The following is a 13,798-nucleotide window of genomic DNA, read 5'->3' on the forward strand; positions in this document are numbered from 1 at the left end:
AAGATCGGAGTAGTTTCTTATGGAGGGTAGTACTCTTCGCATTGGGACTGGAGTTTTAAGTAGTCCTGTCAGCCTGTCAGTGAGAGCTTGGGTGAAAGTTAGAGTCCGGAGATGCAGGGAGAGTCTTTCTGCGAAACCATCCTAACTCATATTAACAGCTCCACAAGCAATCAGCGTTGACAATTTTCGCTGCCTGCTTTTCACACTCAAGTCCATGTCAGGAGCGAAGCTACTAACCTGTCACACTTGAAGGGCCCTGTTCCTGTCCCACGGTGTAGATTCTGGTAAGATTGTTTAATTTTTTATTATGTAATGAAACACGGAAGACATGGTCACAGTGTGACGCCTTTTATCTTTAAAGAATCAAGGGTTAATATTCCTGGAAAGGGGATTATTGAACAGGGGGGTTTATACATGATATTTTTTATTGTGTCATTGCTGCGTTATGTGCGAGATGAGGCTCTGGCTATGTGTGGAATTTTCAGGTGACTTACGGGAGTATTGCGCGGCCCTTTTTTGGCTCGTTTTCTCCTTAGGCAGGGGCGGTCCTGCCAGGCATTCCATGTGACCAGATGTGGCTATCTCTCTTCCTCTGTTGATCAGCGGCACAGGAGACAAAATGGTTTCTGTAGTCCGGGTCATAGGAGGTGGTGAGTGCCCCGGCCATTGGAGGTATAAAGGTGCCTATTTATTAAGTTATTATAGTCTGTAATAACAGTGCAAGCTATGGAGGACTCTGACGCGTTAGAGGGTTCTCCCTCTTCAACAAGGTCTCATTCCTGTGTTTATTGTGAGGAGGTTATGGTAGAACAGCCTGCTCAACTATGTTCTACATGCCTTAATAAAGTTACGACATCTAAAAATAAACGGATGTCTAGTACTACTGAGCCGTCCACCTCTGAGGGTTCCCCGTCCCATGAGGTGCGTTCCCTGCATTCATCTCCAATTGCACATGCAGCGCCCCAGGTTCCAACCATTACTCCTGCGGGAGAGATTCGTTGGCCATCAGATTTTGCGGATCAACTGCAAACGGCGGTATCGAAAGTGACCCATGCCTTACCACGTTCTGCTAAGTGCAAGTGTAGGGCGTATCATGGCGGCCTGGCCCAGGGGTTGTCTACGCCTATGGAAATATCAGAGGCGTTATACGATGACGAGGCCCACTCCGACTCTTTGGAGGAGGCCCCTTCTGGACTGCGGAGGAGCCTGACTTTAGGTTCAGGATAGAGAATTTGCGCTTTTTGCTAAAGCAAGTGCTTGCTACTCTGGAGGTTCCGGAACCAAAGCTTCCGGAGGAACCTGTGATTCCTAAGCTTGATAAGGTATATGAGGACAGGGTGGTGCCTATTATTAAGAATGAATGGGAGCAATTAGGTTCTTCCTTCTCCCCTTCTTCTTCCTTTAAGAAACTGTTCTCCGTTCCGGTCTCTCAGCTTGAGCTGTGGGGTACTGTCCCTAAGGTGGATGGTGCTATCTCCAGGCTCGCAAAGCGGACAACTATTCCCCTCGAGGATAGTTTGTCGTTTGAAGAGTCCATTGATAAAAAGTTGGAAAACATGTTAAGGAAGATGTTTCAACACACGGGGTTTGTTTTTTAGCCGGCAGCAGCCGTAGCCGCAGTTGCCGGAGCTGTGACATATTGGTGTGTATCCCTGTGTGAAATGGTTGAGGGGGAGACTTCCATCGACGAGATAAAGGATAAGATTAAGGTGTTGAAGGTCGCCAATTCTTTCATCTGTGATGCCAATATGCAAATTATTCGCCTGAACGCTAAGGTGTCAGGTTTTTCCGTTTTAGCGCACAGGGCTCAGTGGCTAAAGTCTTGGTGTGCGGACATGACCTCTAAGTCGAGGCTGTTGTCCCTGCCTTTTCAAGGAAAGATTCTGTTCGGTCCAGGATTTGATTCGATCATATCCACGGTTACGGGAGGCAAGGGAGTCTACCTACCGCAGGATAAGAAGGTTAAGCCTAAAGGATCTACTTTTTGTCCCTTTCGTGTGGACAAGGCCCAGCGTCAGCAGCCCGCCGCAAAAGCAGACCAGTCCAAGGGAACTTGGAAGCCGGCTCATTCTTGGAACAAGTCTAAGCAGAACAAGAAGCCCGCTGAGACAAAATTGTCATGAAGGGGCGGCCCCTGACCGGTCTCTGCACCAAGTAGGGGGCAGATTATCTCTCTTCTCAGAAGCCTGGTTACAGGACGTTCAGGACCCTTGGGTTCTGGAGGTTGTCTCCCAGGGTTACAGGATAGGGTTTAAATCCCATCCGCCCAGGGGCAGATTCCTCCTGTCAAACCTGTCTTCAAAACCGGAAAAGAGAATAGCCTTTCTAGAGTGTGTGAGGGATCTCTCCTCTCTCTGTGTTATCGTACCAGTATCCCAAGCAGAAAGGGGTCTAGGGTACTATTCAAATCTTTTTTGTGGTTCCAAAGAAGGAGGGCACGTTCCGCTCGATTCTGGACCTAAGGTGTTTAAACAAGTTTCTGAGTGTTCCATCGTTCAAAATGGAAACGATCAGATCTATTCTACCCCTAGTTCAAGAGGGACAGTTCATGACAACTATAGACTTGAAGGACACTTACCTTCATGTGCCAATTCACAGGGACCACTTCAAGTTCCTAAGATTTGCGTTTCTGAACCAACACTTCCAGTTTGTGGCCCTCCCCTTTGGTCTGGCGATGGCCCCGAGAGTCTTCACAAAGGTTCTGGGGGCGCTACTTGCAGTGGCCAGAGCCAGAGGCATTGCTGTGGTGCCCTATTTGGACGACATCCTAGTCCAGGTGCCGTGTTCAGTCTCACAGAGGATCATTCGAGGACTCTTCTTCTTTTGCTCCAAACTCAGGGTTGGATGATCAACTCAGGAAAGAGTTCCCTGCTTCCCAGCAACAGGGTGGAGTTCCTGGGCACGATCATAGACTCTATGTCCATGACGATATTTTTCACAGACCAACGACGCAGGAAGATTGTGTCCTCTTGTCTTGCCCTTCAGTCCTCCTCAAGCCCCTCAGTGTATGGAGGTGATTGGACTCATGGTTTCCAGCATAAACGTCATTCCATTCACCAGGTTCCATCTCAGACCTCTTCAATTGTGCATGTTGAGACAGTGGAACGGTGATCATTCAGATCTATCACAGCAGATATCCATGGATGCTCGGACTCGGATCTACCTCTTTTGGTGGATCCATCCGGAGCAACTGTCCATGGGGACATCTTTCTTGACACCGTCCTGGGAGATTGTGACCACGGACGCGAGTCTGGCAGGATGGGGAGCGGTTTGGGGTGCCAGGATAGCACAAGGAAAATGGACCTTCCGATAAATATTCTGGAACTCCGAGCAATTCACAATGCTCTGAAGGCTTGGCCTCCTCTGGGGTCGTTCAGCTTCATCATATTCCAGACCGACAACATTACCTCGGTGGCTTACATCAACCATAAGGGGGGGTACGAGGAGCTCCCTAGACATGAGGGAGGTGTCTCGGATCAATTGCAAGCTACCCCGATACGGGTCGAGGTCCAGGGATCCCCAGGCAGAGCTGATAGATGCCTTGGTGGTGCCTTGGTGGTTCAGCCTAGCTTACATTTTTCCACCATTACCTTTTCTACCTCATGTAGTGGCACGCATCAAACAGGAGAGAGCTTCGGCCATTCTGATTGCTCCATAGTGGCCGCGGAGGACGTGGTTTGCGGATCTGGTGGGGATGTCATCCTCTCCGCCGTGGAGGTTACCCTGTCGCAGGGATCTGCTGGAACAGGGTCCTTTTCAACATCAAAATCTCGATTCTCTGAGGCTGACTGGGTGGAGATTGAACGCCTAGTCTTGGCCAAGAGAGACTTTTCTGAAAGTGTGATTGATACGCTAATTCAGGCAAGGAATCCAGTCACTCGTCGCATCTACCATAAGGTGTGGAGGACTTACTTGTCCTGGTGTGAGAAGTATGGATATCCTTGGCATAAGGTGAAGGTATCCAGGATTCTGTCCTTTCTCCTTTCTCCAGGAGGGTTTGGAGAAGGGTCTTGCTGCCAGTTCCTTAAAGGGAAAGATTTCGGCATTATCAGTATTGTTGCATAGGAGACTTGCTGAGCTCCCTGATATACAATCTTTTGTTCAGGCTCTGTCTAGAATCAGGCCTGTTTTTAGACAGTCTGCTCCCCCATGGAACTTGGTCCTTAAGGTATTGCAGAGGGTTCCGTTTGAGCCTATGCATTCCATTGACATTAAGATTCTGTCCTGGAAAGTTCTCTAACTGTTGGCCATTGTATCGGCACGCAGAGTATCTGAACTGGCTGCCTTGTAATGTGAGCCTCCTTATCTGGTTTTTCATGCGGATAAGGCTGTGCTTCGCACTGGTTTGGGATTTCTTCCCAAGGTGGTGTCTAACCGTAACATCAATCAGGAAATAGTTGTTCCTTCTTTGTGTCCTAATCCTTCTTCTTCTAAGGAGAGGTTACTTCATAACCTGGATGTGGTTCATGCCTTAAAGTTCTATCTTCAGGCTACAAAGGATTTCCGTCATTCTACATCTCTTTTTGTGGTGTATTCTGGGAAGTGCAAGGGGCAGAAAGCCTCTTCTACTTCTTTGTCCTTTTGGTTGAGGAGCTTGATTCGCTTGGCCTATGATACAGCGGGACATAAGCCTCCTCAGAGGATCACGGCTCATTCTACTAGAACTGTGGCTTCGTCTTGGGCCTTCAAGAATGAGGCCTCTATGGAGCAAATTTGTAAGGCGGCTACCTGGTCCTCCTTACACACTTTTACAAAGTTTTACAAATTTGACGTTTTTGCTTCTGCGGAAGCTGTTTTTGGGAGAAAGGTTTTGCAGGCTGTAGTGCCCTCAGATTAGGATCTGCCTTTAGCCCTCCCAGTATCATTCAGTGTCCTATAGAGCTTCGGTATATATTCCCAACAGTAATGAATGAAGCCGTGGAAAACATAAATTATGCTTACCTGATAATTTCATTTCCATCAAGGGGAGGAGAGTCCACGGCTCCCACCCATATCTCGGGTGGGCGGACCTAAATTGAATTAATCTTCTGGCACCATTTATACCCTGATATTTCTCCTACTGTTCCTTCGGCAGAATGACTGGAGGATGAGGGAAGTGGGGGGAGGTATTTAAGCCTTTGGCTGGGGTGTCTGCCTCCTCCTAGTGGCCAGGTTCTTAATTCCCAACAGTAATGAATGAAGCCGTGGACTCTCCTCCCCTCGATGGAAATGAAATTATCAGGTAAGCATAATTTATGTTTTATAACTGTCCCTAATTGGCCACAGCAGAGAATGCAACCTAAGTCACAACATGGCAGCTCCCATTGTTTTAATGTAGCTAAAACCTTACACTTGCTTTGTCAATATTTAAACAGCAAATTACATTTTAAAAATTACATCTAACACATAATATTATCCGACTAAACATCATTCTATCTAGCATTTATTTTGTGTTTAATGTCCCTTTAAAGTCATATAGCATATGTGCATCATTACGGAATCTATGCATTACAAACTATCTGCATACAAAATCAATGTTTTATAACCATTGAATACTTACTGTTTGAATTTGTTTGCACTCCATGGGCATACCCCTTAAAAAAACCTCTCAAGTTTTGTTTCTCATGCCTTCTTTGCTGTGGGTCTGATTAGGGACGGATATAAATGGCTCCTGTAGACATCAAGCAGTCTCTGGTGGAGGGTCAGAGTTCTTAATTCCACTGAATGCACTCCAGGGGAAGTGTAAAAACAAACTACAATTTTCAGATTTAAATTGCAGCAAAAACAGGCAAAATAAATAATAAAAGTGCGTTATCACATGAGCATTAAAGCTGCAATGCGTAAATGCAAACTCTAATGTTAGAATGTACAGACACATACGTGTTTGTGCCAATGTTACGTTGCGCTTATCCTATTAAAGGGATATGAAACCCAAAACTTGTGGGATTCAGACAAATCATACCATTTAAAAAAAGTTTCCAAATTACTTCTATTATCAAAGTTGCTTTGTTCCCATGATATTCTGTATTGAAGAGATACCTAGGTTGGTATCTGGACCACTACTTGGCAGGAAATAGTGCTGCCATCTAGTACTCATCTTGCATATGGATAACATTCTTGCAAAACTGCTGCCATATAGTGCTCCACAAATGGGCCGGCTCCCAAGCATACATCCCTGCTTTTAAACAAAAGATATAAAGAGAACTAAGAAAATGTGATATTAGTAAATTAGAACGTTTTTTAAAATCACATGCTCTATCTCACTGGTTTTCAAACTTGTCCTCAGGGCACATTTTGAGGATATCTGAACTGGAGTACAGGTGAATAAAATCAGCTGATTAGTAAACCTAGTTATTTCACCTGCTCTCATCCAAGGTAATACTCAAAACCTGGCCTGTTAGGGAGACCCGAGGAAAGGTTTGAAAACCAGTGCTCTATCTGAATCGCCAAAGAAAAATTTCAGGTTTCATATCCCTTTAACAAAACATCCATGACTGGATGACAATTTCAGCAGAAAATAAGACGCACACAAACCAAACCAGATGAACTGCAAAGGGGTTAAATATATAGTTACGTCTTTTCAGAACCAGCTTGGCAGCTGTCGTGCTGAGGTTCTTTAACTATGCATTTAAAGTAACGATAAATGCTAGGATTTACCGGTGCTATACATAAAGTTGACTTTCTGTCATTAAGTATAAAACACGCATACAGAAAGTACCTTTATTTTTTGCACTAGTTACTCCTAGGGGGTAAACACACCGTTTGAAGCAAGCATTAGGGAAATAGTGAAATGCTTAGATTCTTGTTTATCTTCCATTACTTACTTAGAGATATTTGCAGCACCTATCAACTCTCTATTGACAGAATTCACAATAACTATAACTGGATTTTTCTTAAAGGGACGTAAAATGTTTTTTCGTGATTCAGATAGAGTATGCAATTTTTAGCAACTTTCTAACTTACTCCTATTATAAAATTGTCTTCATCCTCTTGGTATCTTTATTTGAAAAGCAAGAATGTAAGTTTAGATGCCGGCCCATTTTTGGTGAACAACCTGGGCTGTTCTTGCTGATTGGTGGATAAAATCACCCACCAATAAACAAGTGCTGTCCAGGGTCTGAACTAAAATTGGCTGGCTCCTTAGCTTAGAAGCCTTCTTTTTTCAGATAAAGATAGCAAGAGAACAAAGAAAAATTGATAATAGGAGTAAATTAGAAAGTTGCTTAAAATTGCATGCTCTATCAGAATCATGAAATAAAAAAATTGGGTTCAGTATCCCTTTAAGAGAATTAAAAAAGGCTGCATAAAGTAGATACATTTCTTAAACTCAAAGGGACAGACACCTTAAATGGAAACTTAAATGGATTGGAAAGATCATGCAGTTTTAAATAACTTCCCAATGTACTTGTACTATAAATTGTCCTTAGTTTTTGTAAGAGTAATTTTAGGTGAGCTCAGGAGAGTGCACGTGTCTTTAGCCATCTGGCAGCAGTGTTTGCAACAATGTGTATAGCAATGTTATACATAGGCCTATGTATCAAGCCGTCAACTTACCTGCATTCGACGGCCCCAATACGCTCGCCTAACATCGCCGCCGCCGCAAACCTGAATACGTTCGCCATAGTTATCAAAAAAGCTGTCAAGAAGCCGCGCACCAAGTACGGAGCGATGAGCACGGGCTGTTGTTAACTGACAGTCATCGATCTCGCTGCTCATCGGCTTCTTGGCAGCTTTCTTGCTAGCCTGTCACTAAACACCCACACTATACTATACTGAGGGGCAACTAAATAAACTTATTAGCCCCTAAACCGCCGCTCCCGGACCCCGCCGCAACTATAATAAATATATTAACCCCTAAACCGTCGCTCCCGGATCCCGCCGCCACTATAATAAATATATGAACCCCTAAACTGCCGCTCCTGGACCCCACCGCCACCTACATTATACCTATTAACCCCTAATCTGCCGCCCCCTATACCGCCGCCCCTACATAAAGTTATTAACCCCTATCCTGCCGATCCCAAATAAATTAATTGTTTAACCCCTAAACCGCCACACCCGGAGCCCTCCGCCACCTACATTACATTTATTAACCCCTATCCTGCCCCCCCTACACCGCCGCCACCTACAGTACATTGATTAACCCCTAATCTACCCCCCCCTACACTGCAGCAATATATTAAATTAATTAACCCCAAAACCTAAGTCTAACCCTAACACTCCCCTAACTTAAATATTATTTAAACTAAATACTTACCTATAAAATAAACCCTAAGATAGCTACAATATAATTAATAATTACATTGTAGCTATTTTATGGTTTATTTTTATTTTACAGGCAACTTTGTATTTATTTTAACTAGGTACAATAGCTATTAAATAGTTAATAACTATTTAATAGCTACCTAGTTAAAATAATTACAAATTTACCTGTAAAAGAAATCCTAACCTAAGTTACAAATACACCTAACACTACACTATCAATAAATTAATTAAATAAATTAACTGCAATGATCTAAATTAAAATACAATTAAATAAACTAATCTTTATTACAAAAAAACAAACACTAAATTACAAAAAATAAAAAAATATTACAAGAAGTTTAATCTAATTACACCTAATCTAAGCCCCCTAATAAAATAAAAAAGCCCCCAAAATAATAAAATTCCCTACCCTAAACTAAATTACAAATAGCCCTTAAATGGGCCTTTTGCGGGGCATTGCCCCCAAAGTAACCAGCTCTTTTACCAGCCCTTAAAAGGGCTTTTTGCGGGGCATTGCCCCAAAGTAATCAGCTCTTTTACCTGTAAAAAAAATAAATACAATACCTTCCCCCCCCCCAACATTACAACCCACCACCCACACACCCCTACTCTAAAACCCACCCGATCCCCCCTTAAAAAAACTAACACTACCCATTGAAGATCACCCTACCTTGAGCCGTCTTCATCCGATCCGGGCACAAGTGGTCCCTCCAGCCAGGCAGAAGTCTTCATCCGATCGGGCAGAAGAGGTCCTCCATCCAGCAGAAGTCTTCATCCAAGCGGCATCTTCTATCTTCATCCTTCCGGCGATGAGCGGCTCCATCTTGAAGACCTCCGGCGCGGAGCATCCTTCCAGCACGACGGACTAACGACGAATGACGGTTCCTTTAAATGATGTCATCCAAGATGGCGTCCCTCGAATTCCGATTGGCTGATAGGATTCTATCAGCCAATCGGAATTAAGGTAGGAAAAATGGAAATATTTTAAAGGAACCGTCATTCGTCGTTAGTCCGTCGTGCTGGAAGGATGCTCCGCGCTGGAGGTCTTCAAGATGGAGCCGCTCATCGCCGGAAGGATGAAGATAGAAGATGCCGCTTGGATGAAGACTTCTGCTGGATGGAGGACCTCTTCTGCCCCGATCGGATGAAGACTTCTGCCCAGCTGGAGGACCACTTATGCCCGGATCGGATGAAGAGTTCGGCCCGGCTGGGTGAAGACGGCTCAAGGTAGGGTGATCTTCAATGGGGTAGTGTTAGGTTTTTTAAGGGGGGATCGGGTGGGTTTTAGAGTAGGAGTGTGTGGGTGGTGGGTTGTAATGTTGGGGGGTATTGTATTTTTTTTTTTACAGGTTAAAGAGCTGATTACTTTGGGGCAATGCCCCGCAAAAAGCCCTTTTAAGGGCTGGTAAAAGAGCTGGTTACTTTGGGGCAATGCCCCGCAAAAGGCCCTTTTAAGGGCTATTTGTAATTTAATTTAGGGTAGGGAATATTATTATTTTGGGGGGCTTTTTTATTTTATTAGGCGGCTTAGATTAGGTGTAATTAGATTAAACTTCTTGTAATATTTTTTTATTTTTTGTAATTTAGTGTTTTCTTTTTTGTAATATAGTTTAGTTTATTTAATTGTATTTTAATTTAGATCATTGTAGTTAATTTATTTAATTAATTTATTGATAGTGTAGTGTTAGGTGTATTTGTAACTTAGGTTAGGATTTATTTTACAGGTAAATTTGTAATTATTTTAACTAGGTAGCTATTAAATAGTTATTAACTATTTAATAGCTATTGTACCTAGTTAAAATAAATACAAAGTTGCCTGTAAAATAAAAATAAACCCTAAAATAGCTACAATGTAATTATTAATTATATTGTAGCTATCTTAGGGTTTATTTTATAGGTAAGTATTTAGTTTTAAATAGGATTAATTTATTTAATTATAGGAATATTTATTTAGATTAATGTAAATAATATTTAAGTTAGGGGGTGTTAGGGTTAGGGTTTAGACTTAGGTTTAGGGGTTAATTCAATTTAATATATTGGCCGGCGGTTGTAGGGGGGTAGATTAGGGGTTAATCAATGTACTGTAGGTGGCGGCGGTGTGGGGGGGGGCAGGATATGGGGTTAATAAATGTAATGTAGGTGGCGGAGGGCTCCGGGTGCGGCGGTTTAGGGGTTAAACAATTAATTTATTTGCGGCGGGGTCCGAGATCGGCAGGAGAGGGGTTAATAACTTTATGTAGGGGGCGGCAGATTAGGGGTTAATAGGTATAATGTAGGTGGCGGCGGGGTCCGGTAGCGGCGGTTTAGGGGTTCATATATTTATTATAGTGGCGGCGGGATCTGGGAGCGGCGGTTTAGGGGTTCATATATTTATTATAGTTGCGGCAGGGTCCGGGAGTGGCGGTTTAGGGGGTAATAAGTATAAAGTAGGTGGCGGCGGTGTAGGGGGGGAAGATTAGGGGTGTTTAGACTCGGGGTACATGTTAGGGTGTTAGGTGCAGACACTTCCCATAAAATCAATGGGATATCGGGCAGCAGCGAACATGAGCTTTCGCTGCTGTCAGACTCCCATTGATTCCTATGGGATCCACCGCCTCCAGGGCGGCGGATTGAAAACCAGGTACGCTGGCCCGGAATAGTGGCGAGCGTACCTTCTAGTTCTTTGATAACTAGCAAAAGTAGTCAGATTGTGCGTAACTTGCGTTCGGAACATCTGTAGTGACGTAACCATCGATCTGTGTCGGACTGAGTCCGGCGGATCGTATGTTACGTCACTAAATTCTACTTTTGCCGGTCTGTAGGGCTTGATAACTACAGCGAATCAGCCTTGCCACAAATACGCTGCGGAATTCCAGCGTATTTGTGGTTGACGGCTTGATAACTAGAGGCCATAGTTGTGACACACTTAGGTTTAATCTTCAACAAAGGATATCAAGAGTACAAAGTATATTTGATAATAGAAGTAAATTGGAAAGTTGTTTAAAACTGCATGTTCTATCTGAATCATGAACTCTTCATTTTGACTTTACTCTGTCTTTTTAAAGAACGTTATTATATGAAAATGAACAAGGCAGAGACATATAGATTTAAATGATGTTTATTTGGAAACAGTTTATTACCCAAAAATTTAAGACTCAGCTTTCAGCTAAGTAATATCTTAAAGGGATATGAAACCCCACATTTTTCTTTCATGATTCAGATAGAACATGCGATTTTAAACAACTTTTTAATTTACTTTTATTATAATTTTTTCTTCATTCTCTTGGTATGTTTTGTTGAAAAGCAAAGACGTAAGCTTAGGAGCCGGACCATTTCTGGGGCACTATAAGGCAGCAGTTTTGCAAGAATGTTATCCATTTGCAAGAGCACTAGATGGCAGCACTATTTCCTGACATGTAGTGCTCCAGATGCCTAGCTAGGTATCTCTTCAACAAAGACTACAATGAGAACAAAGCAAATCTGATAATAGAAATAAATTTGAAACTTTTAAAAAGTGTATGTTCTATCTGAATCACAAAATAACATTTTTGGGTTTCATATCCCTTTAAATCCTTGGGGGTGATGCAGCTAGCAGCTTTAGTCTTCTTAATTTTTTCATAAACTAATGAGGGAGTGTCTTCATTAAAGGGACTGTTAGGTTTGTTTGTTTTTTCGTAGTGTTCACAGGTAAGTATTTATTTATTTTAAGGTAGTTATATTGTAACTTTAATTTAAAGTTAGCGGGTGTTAAATTTAGGGGTAATAGTTTAATTTAGATGGTTGCGATGTGGGGGGTCGGCGGTTTTGGGGTTAATGGGTTTATTTAGTGTTGGCGATGTGGGGGCCGGCGGTTTAGAGGTTAATAGGTTTATTTTAGTAGTAATGATGTGGGGGCGGCGGTTTAGGGGTTAATAGGTTTATTTAGTGTTGGCGCTTGTGGGGCGACAGAGAATTAGGGGTTATTAGACTAGGGGTTTATGGTAGGGTGTTAGGTTTTTAAACAACTTTCCTTTCTCCGTAGACTTCAATGGGGAGTGCGTTAAAGAGATCGCCATTTCACAATCGCAGGTGTAAGGTTTTTTGTCCAGCACTTTTTCTCCATTGATCTCTATGGGGAAAACGTGCACAAGCATGCAAAGTCAAAACTTTTTTTTGTTTGGTATGGGGCTTACCGCACCATAACGCACAACAAAAGATAAAAAAATTTTTTTGTAACTTGTAATTGCTGTGGTATAGAAATAGCGGTACTGACCCATTTCGCATAGTGTGTACGCTACGGCTATGCCGCACAACTTGTAATCTCTGTCTTTGTATGCTAATTTATTACAAGGCTTCATAAAATATTGTAATTACAAGTTATTTTTTTATTGGGAGATAAAGAGCCAACCCAATCCAATTTCATCAAAAATGGTTGTCATTTTTAATTCCAGATAATAATGTGAAAATCTAACTTACAGTCTACTGCTTACTTGTAGTTATAGAAGTAAATGTCTAGAACAAAATGGAAACATAAACTGATCTGCTCTCACTGTTATGTCCTATATTTTAGATCCATGGACAGCAATATGATACAAGTTGATGGAATTCCAGAGGATATTCCAGCCGAGCGGGTCAGAGATAAACTCACCATCCACTTCTTGAGGAATCGGAATGGAGGTGGAGAGATTGAGAAGATTGACATCATGCATGGACCTCCAAGTTATGCTTTTGTAACATTTGAAGAAGACAAAGGTAAAATAATGTCTAAATAAAAAAAAAAATGGAGTCTATGAAGATTAAAGGGACACTAAACCCAATTTTTTTTTCTTTCATGATTCAGATAGAGCATGCCATTTTAAAGTGAAGGTAAAGTTTTGTTAACCAGCAATCATATTTATGATCCTTTTACTAAATCAAGAACAGTCGCTAGGTTTATTTTAAAAAATAATTATTTATTTGGGTATTTTTCAAACTATATTTCTATTACCGTTCCCCTGTTGATTCTCCTCCCATCCTCCATTTCCGGGTTTCTGTGACGTATAGAGCGGTCCAACCCGCTCTATATGTGTTCTACTAAGCTCGTGCACATCGAGCATGGAACAATCGCGCCATGCGCATCATTTTTTTACAATTGATCTTTGAATTGATCATTGATTGTTTTAGACTTACAATAAAAAAGAGATGCTTGCGGTAATCGGAGCGCTACAAAATGCTTCAAATTAGTTGCCGTCTGAGTTCCTATGCTGTACAAAATCTGCCCACAAACTCAAGTTTTTACTGCGCATTGCGCAAAACGTGGACGCGCGCTTGGCAAATGCGAAGTAGAAGATGTCACGCATGCGCATCAAGAGCCATGTAATGATGACGTAAATTGACGGCCGCCTAACGGCTAAGAATCAATTGGATGGCTCAACAACGTGATCGTTGTTTATAAAAAAAAAGAATTGCACGGGTTGATTTTCGGAAAGCCGACTACACGAAAAATAATATCCGATATCTCAGGTTAATCTAAAGATTTGTAAAAATTGATGAATGAAAGTTATATTTATTTTGCTTGATAACAGTAATTATGTAGAATAGAGCCTTTCACTTTACC

The 13,798-nt window shown here is 42.2% G+C and overlaps 1 protein-coding gene across 1 annotated transcript in view; it reads left to right on the top strand.

Moving 5' to 3' along the window:
- The window catches only part of LOC128663630 (uncharacterized), a 73,515-nt gene that overhangs the window by 10,581 nt on the left and 49,136 nt on the right, over window positions 1-13,798 (top strand). Inside the window, exon 2 of the mRNA XM_053718053.1 lies at window positions 12,773-12,954. The gene's annotated coding sequence lies outside the window, so the exon portion shown is untranslated. The remainder of the gene's footprint in view (window positions 1-12,772; window positions 12,955-13,798) is intronic.

Source organism: Bombina bombina, chromosome 1 (genome assembly GCF_027579735.1).
Source record: "Bombina bombina isolate aBomBom1 chromosome 1, aBomBom1.pri, whole genome shotgun sequence".
NCBI classification, from domain to species: domain Eukaryota; kingdom Metazoa; phylum Chordata; class Amphibia; order Anura; family Bombinatoridae; genus Bombina; species Bombina bombina.